The sequence below is a fragment of the Anolis carolinensis genome, chromosome 5 (assembly GCF_035594765.1).
Source record: "Anolis carolinensis isolate JA03-04 chromosome 5, rAnoCar3.1.pri, whole genome shotgun sequence".
NCBI classification, from domain to species: domain Eukaryota; kingdom Metazoa; phylum Chordata; class Lepidosauria; order Squamata; family Dactyloidae; genus Anolis; species Anolis carolinensis.
Window position 1 is genome coordinate 28121337 of NC_085845.1, and position 14348 is coordinate 28135684.

A 14348-nucleotide genomic window follows, 5' to 3' on the forward strand; every position below is an offset into this window, starting at 1 on the left:
GCAAGCCCTCTTAGAAAAATGTTTTATATATCACTGGTGAAGTTATTTGTGGGAAGAGTTAATCTTTCTTTTCTTATTTTAAATTGTTTCTCCACTGAGCCTAACCCTTATGCATATTTGGGGGAAATGCTAAAACAATATGTGTGTGTAGGTTTTAACAATGGTTTATTTATTGTATTGATTTGTGTCAGAGTTTGTCAGCAGAGTACCTCAAATAGGAATGTAAAACCTCAACTATTGCACACACACAAGGATGAATAATTATCGTATGTTTCTCCCTGCTGTGGGAGAAGACAAATATTCTTCCACAGTATTCTCCATGTATCCGCAAGTTCAAAATGTTGAAAGGAAAGTTAAGTCACATTTAATTAATTTGTACATGCAAGTGCAAAAATATGCAAGTTTTCCACCCTCGACTGGGACAGATGACAACCATTGAAGGTAAAGAAGATTTAGTCTGTTAACTTTTATAATGAAATTATTGTTAGTTACAACTGCATCACAGACAAATGAATGATATACTGTATTGCAAAATATGTCTTGAGAAGAAATTGGTTGGTTACTTTATAGTTGATGTGGCTGAAACACAGCAAATTGTTTTTAAGTCTCATGAAAGGAAAATATGAGCAAATATTATTTTCCACATGAATGACTTGAAATGTGAGTGAGCAAATAAATATTTGGATTCCATACAGTTGGCTACAATGCAAGCAGAATGAGTCTCAAGGAAAGAAATACATCATCTTCAGCTGTAATCTTCATACACACAGTCACTTTAATTTATGTAGAATAATAGCAACAGAATACATTTTCCCTCTGATGGAAACTTGAGGCCTCAGCAGAATGTCCTCTGGTAGCCCTTGGACAGTGGTGAACTTTGATGGGGGCTTAACTGGAAGCAGCTGGCTTGTAGCATCTGTCATCCTGAGATCAAGCACACTCCATCAGAGAGATGGAACTTCAGCTCTTGAGTTCAGTCAGAATCCTGTGACTTAAACATGCAGTGGGAACCATGAAGGTTTTATATAATTCAGGCAACTGTCTGACGAAGAAACCATGCAAATATACCTCAGTTACCTCATGTACCTCACAATCTCTGAGGATGCCTGCCATAGATGTGGGCAAAACATCAGGAGAGAATACTTCTGGAACATGGCTATACAGCCCAGAAAACACACAACAACCCTATGCCTCAGTTGATGAAGTAGTTGTGTTTCTGGGCATTATTTATTTATTTATTTATTTATTATTTCCATCATTTATATGCTGCCCTTCTCACCCGAAGGGACTCGGGGCGGCTCACAATCTGGCAAATTCGATGCTGGTATACAGTAAATAAACATAGCAATTAAAACAATCAATTTAAAACAATCCAATAAATACATTTAAAACAGTATAATAAAATACTTAATCCATTCGTCCACATAAACCTTGCACGTAAACCTTAGTCCGGACCGAGTTAAAGCCATAATAATTCATTCATTAAACGCTTGTTCGCAAAGCCAGGTCTTCACCTTTTTTCTGAAACTCAGAAGGGATGGAGCCTGCCGGATGTCACTGGGGAGGGAGTTCCACAGCCGAGGAGCCATTACTTCTGTAATAGAAAATTTAGTACCATAGGCAGAAAGAACATTCAGTTCAAAATGAAGAGCCATCCAGAAGTTTCAACCAACATTTATTCAAAACTAATGATATGCCCATGTGAAACAAAACAACCAGATCAGGTTGGCCTTGCAAAGCAAAACATTTTGAACCTTCTAGAAACCACTTGAAGGTTTCTTCCAAAATGCATCCAGGATTTTTTATTTCTTTCCCCAGACTCTACTTTTTCTTATGATTTCTATTTTGGTGAACATATCTATATATCTTTATATATAAAACAAACACTTAGGGCACTCGGTGAGGCAGAATCATTTGCTTTCACACACCCCTCCTCCATTTTGATGTTACCATATGCTCAGGAAGGAATTCTGGAGGCAGCTGCTGTTTATCTTGCTTGTTGTAGGCAGGCAGATTAGAACCAGGTAGAGTGGAATCTCATTTTTTTCACAGCTTAAATTGTGGACTTTATCTCATGAAGGTGGCAAATCAACATAGCAGGATTGTCATCTACAGTGACAGTTCCTATTGCAAAATGCCAGTCTGCAGCGACGCCTTGACAAACTCAACCCCTGATATTGATTATGAAAATATTTTAGTTGTTATCATAGTGCCACAACTTACCTGTGCAATGATCTCCTGATTTGCTTCTGTGCTGGCATGCTAGCACAAAAGTGATGGTAGGGGATGGGATTGTCTTTCTCTCAATTACCTTCTCTGTAATTTATCTAATTAATTTTTAACCTAAACTTCATAGCAATTCCAATGTTGCTTCTACCAAAATAAATTAATAATAATAATAATAATAATAATAATAATAATAATCCTTCAGAGCAGTGGAACTGCAGGAGGGAGAAATTCAGCTGCTATTCAAAAGTATGGCCACAGGGGCATGGATCTGCAAAGTGTAGAAGCAGTGCACTGCTCAGAATGGTGCAACATTGAGGATCATTTTATCAGTAAGTTTCTGTTATTACTTATTGCAGGAATGCTGTGGGATAGTAGCTTCATGCAGCAAAAGTCCATTATTGCATTGTTTGCTGCAGATATGCTGTGGCAATCCAACACTGAAATGTCATGTTTCTCCAACCCTCCTTCAGCAAACTGCCAGTGTCAATGCTGCTAAAACATTTGAGTTAGACATAGGACAAATTTATTTATTTATTTACTATATTTATACCCCGCCCTTCTCACTTCGAAGTAGACTCAGAGCAGCTTACAAACTATGGCAAAATTCAATGCCGCATTGTACACACAACAATAAACATACCATATTAAATTATAAAACAATTAAAACATATAAATACAATAAAACAGATTAAAGACATACAAAGTGCCAAGGCATGATTTCCATACTTCTTGGTTTTCCCATAGTCATTATTCAAACTGCTAGGTTGAGGTTGAATTCCGTATTACCTTACTCCCTGAACACCTGTGTACAAAGCCAGGTCTATAACCTTTTCCTGAAGACCAGGAGGGATGGGGCCAATCAGATGTCACGGGGGGGGGGGAGTTCCACAGCTGAGGGCCCACCACTGAGAAGGCCCTGTCTCTCGTCCACACCAGTTGCACTTGCGAAGGGGGTGGGACCAAGAGCAGGGCCACCCCAGCAGATCTTAAAGCTCTAGTTGGCTCATAAAGGGAGATACATTCAGACAGGTAAGTTGGACCAGAACAAAGAAGAAAAGCAGGTTTCTTTTTGATCATCAAGTTTGCAGATGACACCAAACTAGGAGGGATAGCCAACACTCCAGAAGACGGGAGCAGAATTCAAAACGATCTTAACAGACTAGAGAGATGGGCCGAGACTAACAAAATGAAGTTCAACAGGGATAAATGCAAGATACTTCACTTAGGCAGAAAAAATGGAATGCAAAGATACAGAATGGGGGACGCCTGGCTAGACAGCAGTACTTCCTCACTGTGAGAGCTGTTCGGCAGTGGCACTCTCTCCTCCAAACTGTGGTGGAGGCTCCTTCTTTGGAGGCTTTTAAACAGAGGCTGGATGGCCATCTGTCGGGGGTGCTTTGAATGCGATTTCCTGCTTCTTGGCAGGGGGTTGGACTGGATGGCCCGTGAGGTCTCTTCCAACTCTACTATTCTATGATTCTATGATTCTAGGGCTCAGCAAGCTTAAAGGAACTTCTTGGTGAGAGGTACTGTTAACAAGGTCTGACTGTACAGTTTTGCCTGGCTAAAATACTAATTTTATTTTACCATATTCTTGTTTCTGGTTATTTGCTCATCAGCCCAACCCCAACCACCAGCCTTAGAATTTTAGAATTGAAATGACTTGTGGCCTAGATTAGATACTGTGATGACTCATGGGCCTTGTAGTCCTGTTCCTAGTACTATTGTGGCAGACGAAGAGGAAAACATGGGATTTCCGCCGTTTCAGCCAGAATCGGAGCCTCTCCACCTGGAGGATGTTTGTCCTCAAGAATGTAGCCAAACAGGCCTTGGGCAGAATTCCCCCCCGTTTTCCCGGAGGGACAATTATAATAGAGATAGAGGAGCCAGAGAGGCTAATCGCCGGAGCCTGAGAATCGCTGCCAAACAACTAGCTGATTAGGTCTGCTTCCCTTGGGAAATTCTAAGGAGTCATGCATCTGGACAGAGTTGGGTTTCGCTTCTCGTTCTCTAGGGAAAGTGTTCTGTTGGCGGGAAAACGAGACCCAATATAGGTGCTGGTCGCAAGGGGAACTTTGCGGAGTCAATTGTTCAGCTTGAGGAGAGAGATCGTGTGTGGACTTCGTAACCCCAGTTCCTTGTTTCCCGGATCAAGTTTCCAGCCTTGCCTTGTTTCACGGACTTCCTTGGACTCTGTTCATGTTTCATGTTTGCCTCGTTACAAGTCTTTGATCTAGCCAAGAATCAAGTTTATTTTCCAGCCTTGTTGTCAAGCTACATTGGACCTTAAAGACTCTGTCATACCCCACACTATTGCTTGGCAAAGTGTGTGTTTCGGTCAAGTGGATTATAACTTTGGACTCTAATATCTTATATTGGGCAATACATTTCTGGACTATATTTGACCTCATCTGAAAGGTCTGCTTCTGAACTTTATTCTTCACTTGTTTTTATTGACTTTATATATTTCTATAATAAAGATATTAGATAGATTCTGGCCTCTGTGTAAGGTTATTGGTGCTCTGCAGCCTGGGTCCTGACAGATACCTAATTATAACTAAACTTATTACACCATTGAAATCTGCCTTGATGAAGACAAGTGTTCTCAATAGGAATGTTTTCAGATACCAAGTAAAACTGAAAATTTTTCCATTTGAGCTAAAAAATGTGTCCTTGTGAGCTTAATTAAATTGAAGACTGTGACTATTAATCATGAGCTTGCCTTTATATTTTCTGATATGAGAGAAGCAGTTGTACTGTACATGGTGGTAACTAAAATAAACTTCTGGCTAGTAGCTATGGAACAGTGAGAATCCCAAAGATGCAATTAAATTTTTTGTCAACAGTGTTTCCATAGCAAACTACCACAGCTAGAAATGTTAAGCAATTACTGTGGTTCATTGAACTAGTTTTTCCATAACTAGAACTTCACAAGCACCTCAGGAGGTAAGGAAATAGAAACGGTAATAAATAGAAATGGTATAGTCAGCAAGATTGGGTGTGGTAAGCTGCCCAAGTGCCCATCATTGGGTATGTGCCTCAGCCCTTGGCTGGAATGCTGTATATTTGCACTGCTTTTTCATGGACACACAAAGATACATTCATCTCCTGTCACCATCCTGGACACTTCTTCAGGATTCCTTTACAAACTCTGAAGAAATGTTGTAATCTAGCTCACACTGGGTCTTTCAACTCATCAGAAATGGTGAGATGCAATTGTGAATCATTTTCTTTTGAAATCTTAACTTTTAATTGCTTTTTTTTAACCTTGAAGGTACAGATACATATTTCAGATCCACATCACTTAGAGTTCAAAAACTAGCAATGGAGAAAAGAATCAAAACCTCATTATTACAACACATTTTTCTATGGGTGACTGAGTTTAGAAGGAAATACAAATCACTTCTTTCAAGCCTAGATTTAGTACCATTGTTTATATTTTAGTATATACATTTATCTGAAAGAAAAGTCTGAGCTGCAAGAAAAGCTTTCACCAGCTAAGCCCACTATTTGCTTTAGATGTATTCAATATGTTCAATATTTATTTTATAGTATCAGAAAATATTATACCAGACTGATGAGTCATTGAGATCTATGAAAAGGACCTCCTGCTGTTTTAACAGTAATAAAATGGAAAACTGGAAATGTTTTTTATGCTACAGGTCCCCAAAAGCTCAGCCAGTACTGCCACTAGCTATTCTGGTTAGGACATTATGGAAGTTATAGTGCAGAAAATTAATAATTTGAATCTCTAATCTGAATCAGGACAATGATGTTTGTGAGGGGAGAAAAGTTAACAATGGTTAACAATGAAAGCTCACAACCTCTGAGGATGCCTGACATAGATGTGGGCGAAACGTCAGGAGAGAATACTTTTGGAACATGGCCATACAGCCCGGAATACATAAAATAACCCTGTGATCCCGGCCATGAAAGCCTTCGACAACACATTAAAGCTCTGTTACCTTACCATCTTCTGGTCTTATACATTCAAGGTCATGGCTTCTTTGACTGACTTGATTCATCTGTAACACAGTCTTCCTCCTTTTCTGCTGTTTTCTACTTTACCAAGTGTTACTGCTGTTTGTAGTGTGTTGTGCCTTCTCATGATATGTTCCAAGTATGACAATCTTAGTATAGTCATCTTGGCTTCTAGGGAGAACTCAAGTTTTATTTCCTCTAGGATCTATTTATATGTCACTAGCTGTGCCCGGCCACGCGTTGCTGTGGCGAAGTATGGTGGAATGGGAAATAAAGTATTGAGGAATTGGTGGTAGTCAAGGTAAAGGATAAAGGTTTTCTCCTGACATTAAGTCCAGTCATGTCTGACTCTGGGGGTTGGTGCTCATCTGCATTTCTAAGCCGAAGAGCCAGCGTTGTCTGTAGACTCCTCCAAGGTCATGTGGCATGACTGCATGGAGCGCCATTACCTTCCCGCCGGAGCAGTACCTATTCATCTACTCTCGTTTGCACGTTTTTGAAGTTTAGGGTTGGCAGAAGCTGGGGCTAACAGTGGGGGCTCTCTCCACTCCCCCAATTCTAACCTACGACCTTTCGGTCCAGAAGTTCAGCAGCTCAGCGCTTTAAGACACTGTGCCATCAGGGGATATTATTTCCTAAAGCTTGTGAATATACAATATTTCTGATTGGGTTTTTTTTGTCTGTTGGAGGCAAGTATGAATGCTGCAATTAGGGGAAATGATTAGCATGCAATGGCCTTGCAGCTTTAAAGCCTGGCTGTTTCCTCCCTGAGTGAATTTTTTGTTGGGAGGTGTTAGCTGGCCCTGATTTTTTCCTGTCTGGAATTCCCTTGTTTTCAGAGTGGTGTTGTTTGCAATAATTTATGTGCTTCTACTGTCTGTGGCCCTCAGAAAACAGAGGATTTGCCAGACTTCGGTGATGGGAATACTTTGTTGGGAGGTGTTAGCTGGCCCTGATTGTTTCCTGTGTGGAATTCCCTTGTTTTCAGAGTGTTGTTCTTTATTTAGTGTTCTGATTTTAGAGATTGTATTGTTCTGTTTTATTATACTACAGTAATTTTTATATATTCTGATTTTAGTGTTTTTGAATACTTGGAGCCAGATTGTATTCATTTTCATGGTTCACAGCAACATAATAATAATAATAATAATAATAATAATAATAATAATAATAATAATAATAATAATAATAGTAATAATAATGACTTTGGTAATACACACTGCTTCACTCCCTTCTGAGCTTCCTTTCTGGAAGAATCGTTTCTTGGGAGGTGTTAGCTGGCCCTCATTGTTTCCTTTGTGGAATTCCCAATTTCCCTGCTTTCAGAGTGTTGCTCTTTATTTACTGTCCTGGTTTTAGAGATTATATTGTTCTGTATTATTCTACCACAGTAATTATTTCATATTACAGTAGAATCTCACTTATCGAACATTCGCTTATCCAATATTCTGGATTATCCAACGCAGTCTGCCTTTTAGTAGTCAATGTTTTTGTAGTCAGTGTTTTAAATTCATTGTGATATTTTGGTCGTAAATTTGTAAATATAGTAATTCCTATATAACATTACTGCAAATGGAACTACTTTTTCTGTCAAATTTGTTGTATAACATGATGTTTTGGTGCTTAATTTGTATAATGATTACCTAATTTGATGTTTAATCAGCGTTTCCTGAATCCCTTCTTATTATCCAACATATTCACTTATCCAACGTTCTGCTGGCCTGTTTATGTTGGATAAGTGAGACTCTGCTGTATATTTATAACCTTATATTATCAGTTTAGAACTGGATTATATGAGGCCCCTTCTACACAGCTGGATAAAATGCATACTGAAGTGGATTATATGGCAGTGTGGAGTCAAGATAATGCAGTTCAAATCAGATAATATGATTATAAATGGGTTATATAGCTGTGTGGAAGGGCCTTGAGTCTACACTGCCATATAATCCAGTTAAAATCAGATAATCTGTATTTTACAGGCAGTGGGGAAGAGGCCTAAGTGAGGCCTAACTCTGCCTGTCCCCTGGGCTGAGTGGATTGCTAGGAGACCAAGTGGGCGGAGCTTAGCCTTCTAACTGGCAGCAATTGGATAAAAACAATTATTCCTCTCCCTCTAATTAGGACTTTATTTTTCTTTACTTTTTGTTGTATCAACCTAGAGGCGTGGATGAGGGGTTGTGCTGTCAATTTTCAAGGTTGTGGGGTGTTTAGTTTTGGTTTTTTTTGTCCGCTGCCGTGATTCCGTCACTCTTTTATATATATAGATTTAAGCAGTCCACACTATTGGAAGAACTCTTCTGCAGCACCATATTTCAAATGAATTTATTTTCTTCTATCAATTTTCTTCACTGGACAGCTTTCAGAGGCCTTCCATAACCCATATAATGTTGTTGATCACAAAGTTTTAAGTGAATTCATTTCTTACAGTCCTGTTTATCTTGAGCACTCATAATATACAAGCAATCCCTCTTCCCAACCAGGGTAAAATATGCAGTCTTGAAATCTTATAGGGACACGTTTGGAGCAGATAAGGGATTTAAAGTTTCTATGCATCCAGCTTTATAGATTACAGTTCTCTGATTGATTACCAGGGAGAAGGCTTCCTCTGTTTTAGAGGTGTGGTTCAACAGCATGTGACCCTCCGGAAGTTCTTGGACTGTAAAGCCCACCTGCCGTACCTGGTATAGTGATGGGTGAATGATTATTGGGGGGGGGGGATGTAATCCAACATCTGGAGAGCTGTACATTCCATACGAATGTAGGATTGGCTGGCCCAAGTCCAGTTCAGAGTCAAAAATCATAAGTTGTCCATCTTTCCTGTTATAGTTAGATGATTCATATCCCTATTTAAATCTAGTAATTATTTTTAACTTTTTGGCTATTTGTAAATAACCATATGAAAATTTATGCAAATCTTCACCATCTCTCTTATACTCCTTTTGATGATATGCCTCCTCTTTTTTGGCCATATCTAGGCAGCCATCTCAAGAGGGTTCCATTATTTCCCTGCCTCCCTGATCCCAGACAGTTCCTTATAAAGTAGCATTCTCTATTTTTAAAAGCCTGCAAGTAAAATTTGGAAAGCTTGCTATTTGTGATTTCCAGCTTGTTCTATTGAGTTGACAATAGAAGAAGTCTGCTCGTTTCATCAGCACATCAGCAGCGCATTCCTAATACTGCTGTAAAAATTCAATTTGTATTCCAATTAACAGGCTTAAAAGCACATTAACTGCTAAAATTTTCATGTTCCACTAATTATCCAACTATATCCATGAAAGTTGATTAAAGTATTTTAGAAGGTGTACAACTTGGGGACTCAAACATTCATCATTTTGGCTAGACAGTGCCCTACATTTAACACTTTTAACTTTCATACTAAGAAGTTTTTAATTGTCCTTTGTTTTAATTTGGTGCAAGTCACTTTTCATCCTATTGTGGAACAAAGGCAGGATATTCAGTAAATAAAGTTTCATTTCCAGGTTTAAGGATGGGAAAAATATTTAAGAATATTCAAAAATGGTCAAAATATATTTTTATTGAATGGTGAGGAGCCCTGATTTTTAAAAATCCTGGACTAACAAGAAAATAAGCATTCTTTTCATTGGAAGCAGCATTTTCTGCACAATTTAAAATGTGCAGTTTCCTGAGCATAACCACATGCACATTTTGCACAGAATCGATCCTAAGCTGCAAATGATAACTGAAAACTCCGCACATTTTAAAGACTCTCACAGTGAGATTAAAATTGCTAAAATTATTCTTTTTTCTGAGAATTTTCAACAAACTACAACCTTAGCCAGGATTCATAAGAATAATCCATGCAATGGAGAGCTGAGATCTAGGTTTCAGAAACTGGAGAGTCAGACTCAAACCCAATGAATAATTATGATAAACAGTCCTACATATATATCTGTTGAAAGGAAATCCCATTGAATTCAATAAATGTATTCCTAGTGTAGTACAATGGCAGGAATACCAACAGAATTCAAGGTTGTATCAATACAACTATAGTGTTTAGATCAAGAGAAATAACAGCACCATTTTTTCTGCTATAGCCATATTTTTATCTCCTATACTGTGACATTACAATTTAAGAAGAGTATCAGCAAGTTAGCATGTATCCCGAGGAGAGTAATGTTGCCCAGATGTATTACTGGGAGGCTTCTCTCATGTCCCTGCAAGCTAGAGCTGACAGAAGGAAGCTCATCCTATCTCGCAGATTCGAAATGGTAACCTTCAGGTCAGCAACCTAACCTTCAGGTCAGCCATTCACAAGTGTTTAACTGTGCAACCACGGCTTCTGGTTGGATGGCTACCTCTCAGGATAACTTTACCTTGGATTCTTCTACTGGAAGAAGGTTGGAAAACTTTCAAGCCCTTCACAACTTTTTGTTTCCATTACTGTAAATATGTACAACAGGAGCATGATGTTAAATCTGACAGAGACTTGTGTCCTATATACCTATATTCCACTGTGTAGAGTCCAAAAATACAGCACACTGACTTGATTTGAATATATATGTGATTATTAAATGTCTGTATGTATAATTTTCTGTAACACACACACACACATTGGGCATTGCAGCAGTGATACTTCACTACCATTTACTGTTATTGGAGAAATCTATTGCCCCTTACACGCCACAATACTGTGAGGTTCGCAGTTCAGTTCAGAGGCAATATGGAAAACTTTGGGGTGTTCAGACAGTGTTGTCATCTCTGCTAATGAAGAATACATTGGCAAATTCTGGCTCAACTACAACACTGGAGCATAGTGTAGGAGTCATTGTAAATAGTGGGCTGTAGGTCACTATTCTGTAAAGGAACATTCAAGCAGTTGGATGTGTTAGCTAAACGGCCTATAATTATTTAACACCAAAATATAACTGGGAAAAACATACCAATCATTACAGTCCATAAATACTATGAAAACTGCTGTTGTAATTTAAAAAGAGGCCTTCTAAATAAACCTTGGCTAGCACTACATATATACCACCCACGTTCACTGCCCAGAAGCTGCTCTATAATTTTACATCTAAGATTTGTTTAGTTTAAAAATACAGAAAGAAAAATTATTCAAACCTTTCAATAAGGGAGAGGGTAAATGTTTGATCTTGCCACCCTAATGCTTGCCATTCAACCAACAAAATGTAATACATGTTGTTTTTGTTGAACATATGCAACCATTTTCTAAATTTGGAAACAACCACACCCTTGTCCCCCAGGCCTGTAGCGAGGGGGGGGGTTAGGAGTTCAACCCCCCCCCCCCCAATTTTCAGGTTATAAAAAAAACCTGGTTTACTCATGAATTTTAACTGGTTAACCAAATCCCCATGCTAAGTCTATGAGATGCAAAACATTAAGAGTCCCTCCAGGCACTATCTCAAGCAGAGATTGACAGGTTTGTAGCGGGGGAGGGTGTGTGCTAGGGGTTCAACACCCCCCCCCCCCCGAAATTTTCAAAACCCCTCCCGAATTTTTTTTCTGGCTATGGCCCTGTTGTCCCCTCCATATACACCTAAGTTATTTGTAAGGGCATGTGGACCACATAAGGAAAGTGCAGCCCATGGATTTCAAGTGATCCTCCAAAGCCATTTTAAGACTCCCAAGGGCACAAAGCCTGCAATTGAAAAGTATCTATTTTAACTAGGAATTTGCCACAACCTACATCCTTAGAGCTTGACTTACATTTATTTCATAGTTTAGGAAAGGCATCCTCTAGGCCTAAAGCAGCCAAGACCAAAACCCAGCTTTAAAACAACAACATGGTCCTCATGTACTTTAGAAAGTGAGGGGGCCTGCATTTCCAACCCTCCACATTATTTTTGGTCATATGGTCATGAACATTCAATCTTTCCCCCATCATGCATGCATTTTTGTTAAGTGGATTTCAGCTAATATTGATGTAGTGACATGCAAGTATTTGTACACATAACCCTTTTCCAAAAAAATTTAAAAAATAAAAATGGGGGGGGGGACATTTCCTGATGGGTAAGTTCACCAACCAGTTCTGCCCAACACGAATCCCTCCAGCCAACAATATAAGCAGTCCTGCCTTTTGAAGGGTGAGCCACATTCCTAAAAGTCTGGATTTTCTGTAAAAACTAGAAATAAAAGGCAAGATTGAAAGGGATTAAAGCTCAAATAAATGAATTACAAATCAATTGTCATAGACACTGTGTGTAAAATGAAAGAATGATTTTTTAGTCTGTGTAGACAAGTAGCGTGAGTTGATCTAGCACATTTACATTTGAAAACTAATATACAGTATCAGATTTACTCTCTATTTGATTTTGATTTGAAAATTTCTAAGCAGCTTGAACGTTTTCCTCTTCTCACATGTATGTTAATGGACCTTGATATCATTCTCAAGTGCTTTTTACTAAGACTTGTGGGTGATTACTGGAAAGAAGGCCATTTTTGTCACAATGTCCTGATTATAGAAAGTTATCCCTTAGAATTCTCCCGCAGATATGCTGGCAGTGGTAAACTAAACGTGAATGTTTACGTTTGATTCCTCTTACTGGTGTTCACAAAGAATTATGCTAGGTTTCTATGTAACAAATTAGTTGTATTAAAGCTGAGCTAAGGGGAATCTTGACCTTTCACTTGATTTATATTTATTTACTTACTTTGTTTTATATCCTGCCCTCTCTCCCTCATTGAGGGACAGAGCGGCTAACAGAGCAGCTATATCAGGGGTCCCCAAACTTTTTAAACAGGGGGCCAGTTCACGATCCTTCGGGCCGTTGGAGGGCCGGACTATAGTTGGCCACTGAGGAATAATAATAATAATAATAATAATAATAATAATAATAATAATAATAATAAAGAGGGTTGGAAGAGATCCCTTGGGCCATTGAGTCCAACACCCTTCTGCCTTTGTGCACCGAAAGCACAAGCAAAGCACCCTTGACAGATGGCCACCCAGCCTCAATGTTAATAATAATAATAATAATAATAATAATAATAATAATAATAATAAGGGTTGGAAGAGATCCCTTGGGCCATTGAGTCCAACCTCCTTCTGCCTTTGTGCACCGAAAGCACAAGCAAAGCACCCTTGACAGATGGCCACCCAGCCTCAATGTTAATAATAATAATAATAATAATAATAATAATAATAATAATAATAAAGAGGGTTGGAAGAGATCCCTTGGGCCATTGAGTCCAACACCCTTCTGCCTTTGTGCACCGAAAGCACAAGCAAAGCACCCTTGACAGATGGCCACCCAGCCTCAATGTTAATAATAATAATAATAATAATAATAATAATAATAATAATAATAAGGGTTGGAAGAGATCCCTTGGGCCATTGAGTCCAACCTCCTTCTGCCTTTGTGCACCGAAAGCACAAGCAAAGCACCCTTGACAGATGGCCACCCAGCCTCAATGTTAATAATAATAATAATAATAATAATAATAATAATAATAATAATAATAATAAGGGTTGGAAGAGATCCCTTGGGCCATTGAGTCCAACCCCCTTCTGCCTTTGTGCACCGAAAGCACAAGCAAAGCACCCCTGATAGATGGCCACCCAGCCTCAATGTTAATATTAATAATAATAATAAAAAGGGTTGGAAGAGACCCCTTGGGCCACCCAGCCTCAATGTTAATACTAATAATAATTGATCTGCCAACTGCAAAAGGCCACCTTACTGAGATCTGCGCGTATTATCCGAAAATACATTGCACAGTCCTAGACACTTGGGAAGTGTTTGACTTGTGATTTTGTGATACGAAATCCAGCATATCTATCTTGTTTGCTGTGTCATACAATAAAATAAATAAGGGTTGGAAGAGAAGAAGAGACCCCTTGGATCATTTAGCCCAACCCCCTTCTGCCTTTGTGTCATGGGGGCCGGATAAATGGCTTCGATGGGCCGCATCCGGCCCCCAGGCCTTAGTTTGGGGACCCCTGGATTATGGGATTTGCAGTACCTTCATCCAATTCACCTCCCACAAACCACTGTGATGCCCATGAATGACAAAACTGTATCAAACTTGACACGCAGGTGCAGGGTAGCCCACTTTACATCCTGGTGCAGTTTGGGGGAGGAGGGACCGTGGATGATGGGACTTACACTATCTTCACTACTGTGACCCCCACCAATGACTGATCAAGACCAAACTTG

General features: G+C 39.1%; 1 long non-coding RNA gene across 1 annotated transcript; it reads right to left on the minus strand.

The window, feature by feature from the left end:
* Window positions 1-752: 752 nt before the first annotated feature.
* Window positions 753-12906, minus strand: LOC134299764 (uncharacterized). Its single transcript, XR_010007017.1, has 2 exons — window positions 12843-12906; window positions 753-1594 (listed from the first exon to the last, which is right to left on the minus strand). It is a non-coding gene; the product is annotated as an uncharacterized LOC134299764 (long non-coding RNA).
* Between the last annotated feature and the right edge of the window lie 1442 nt (window positions 12907-14348).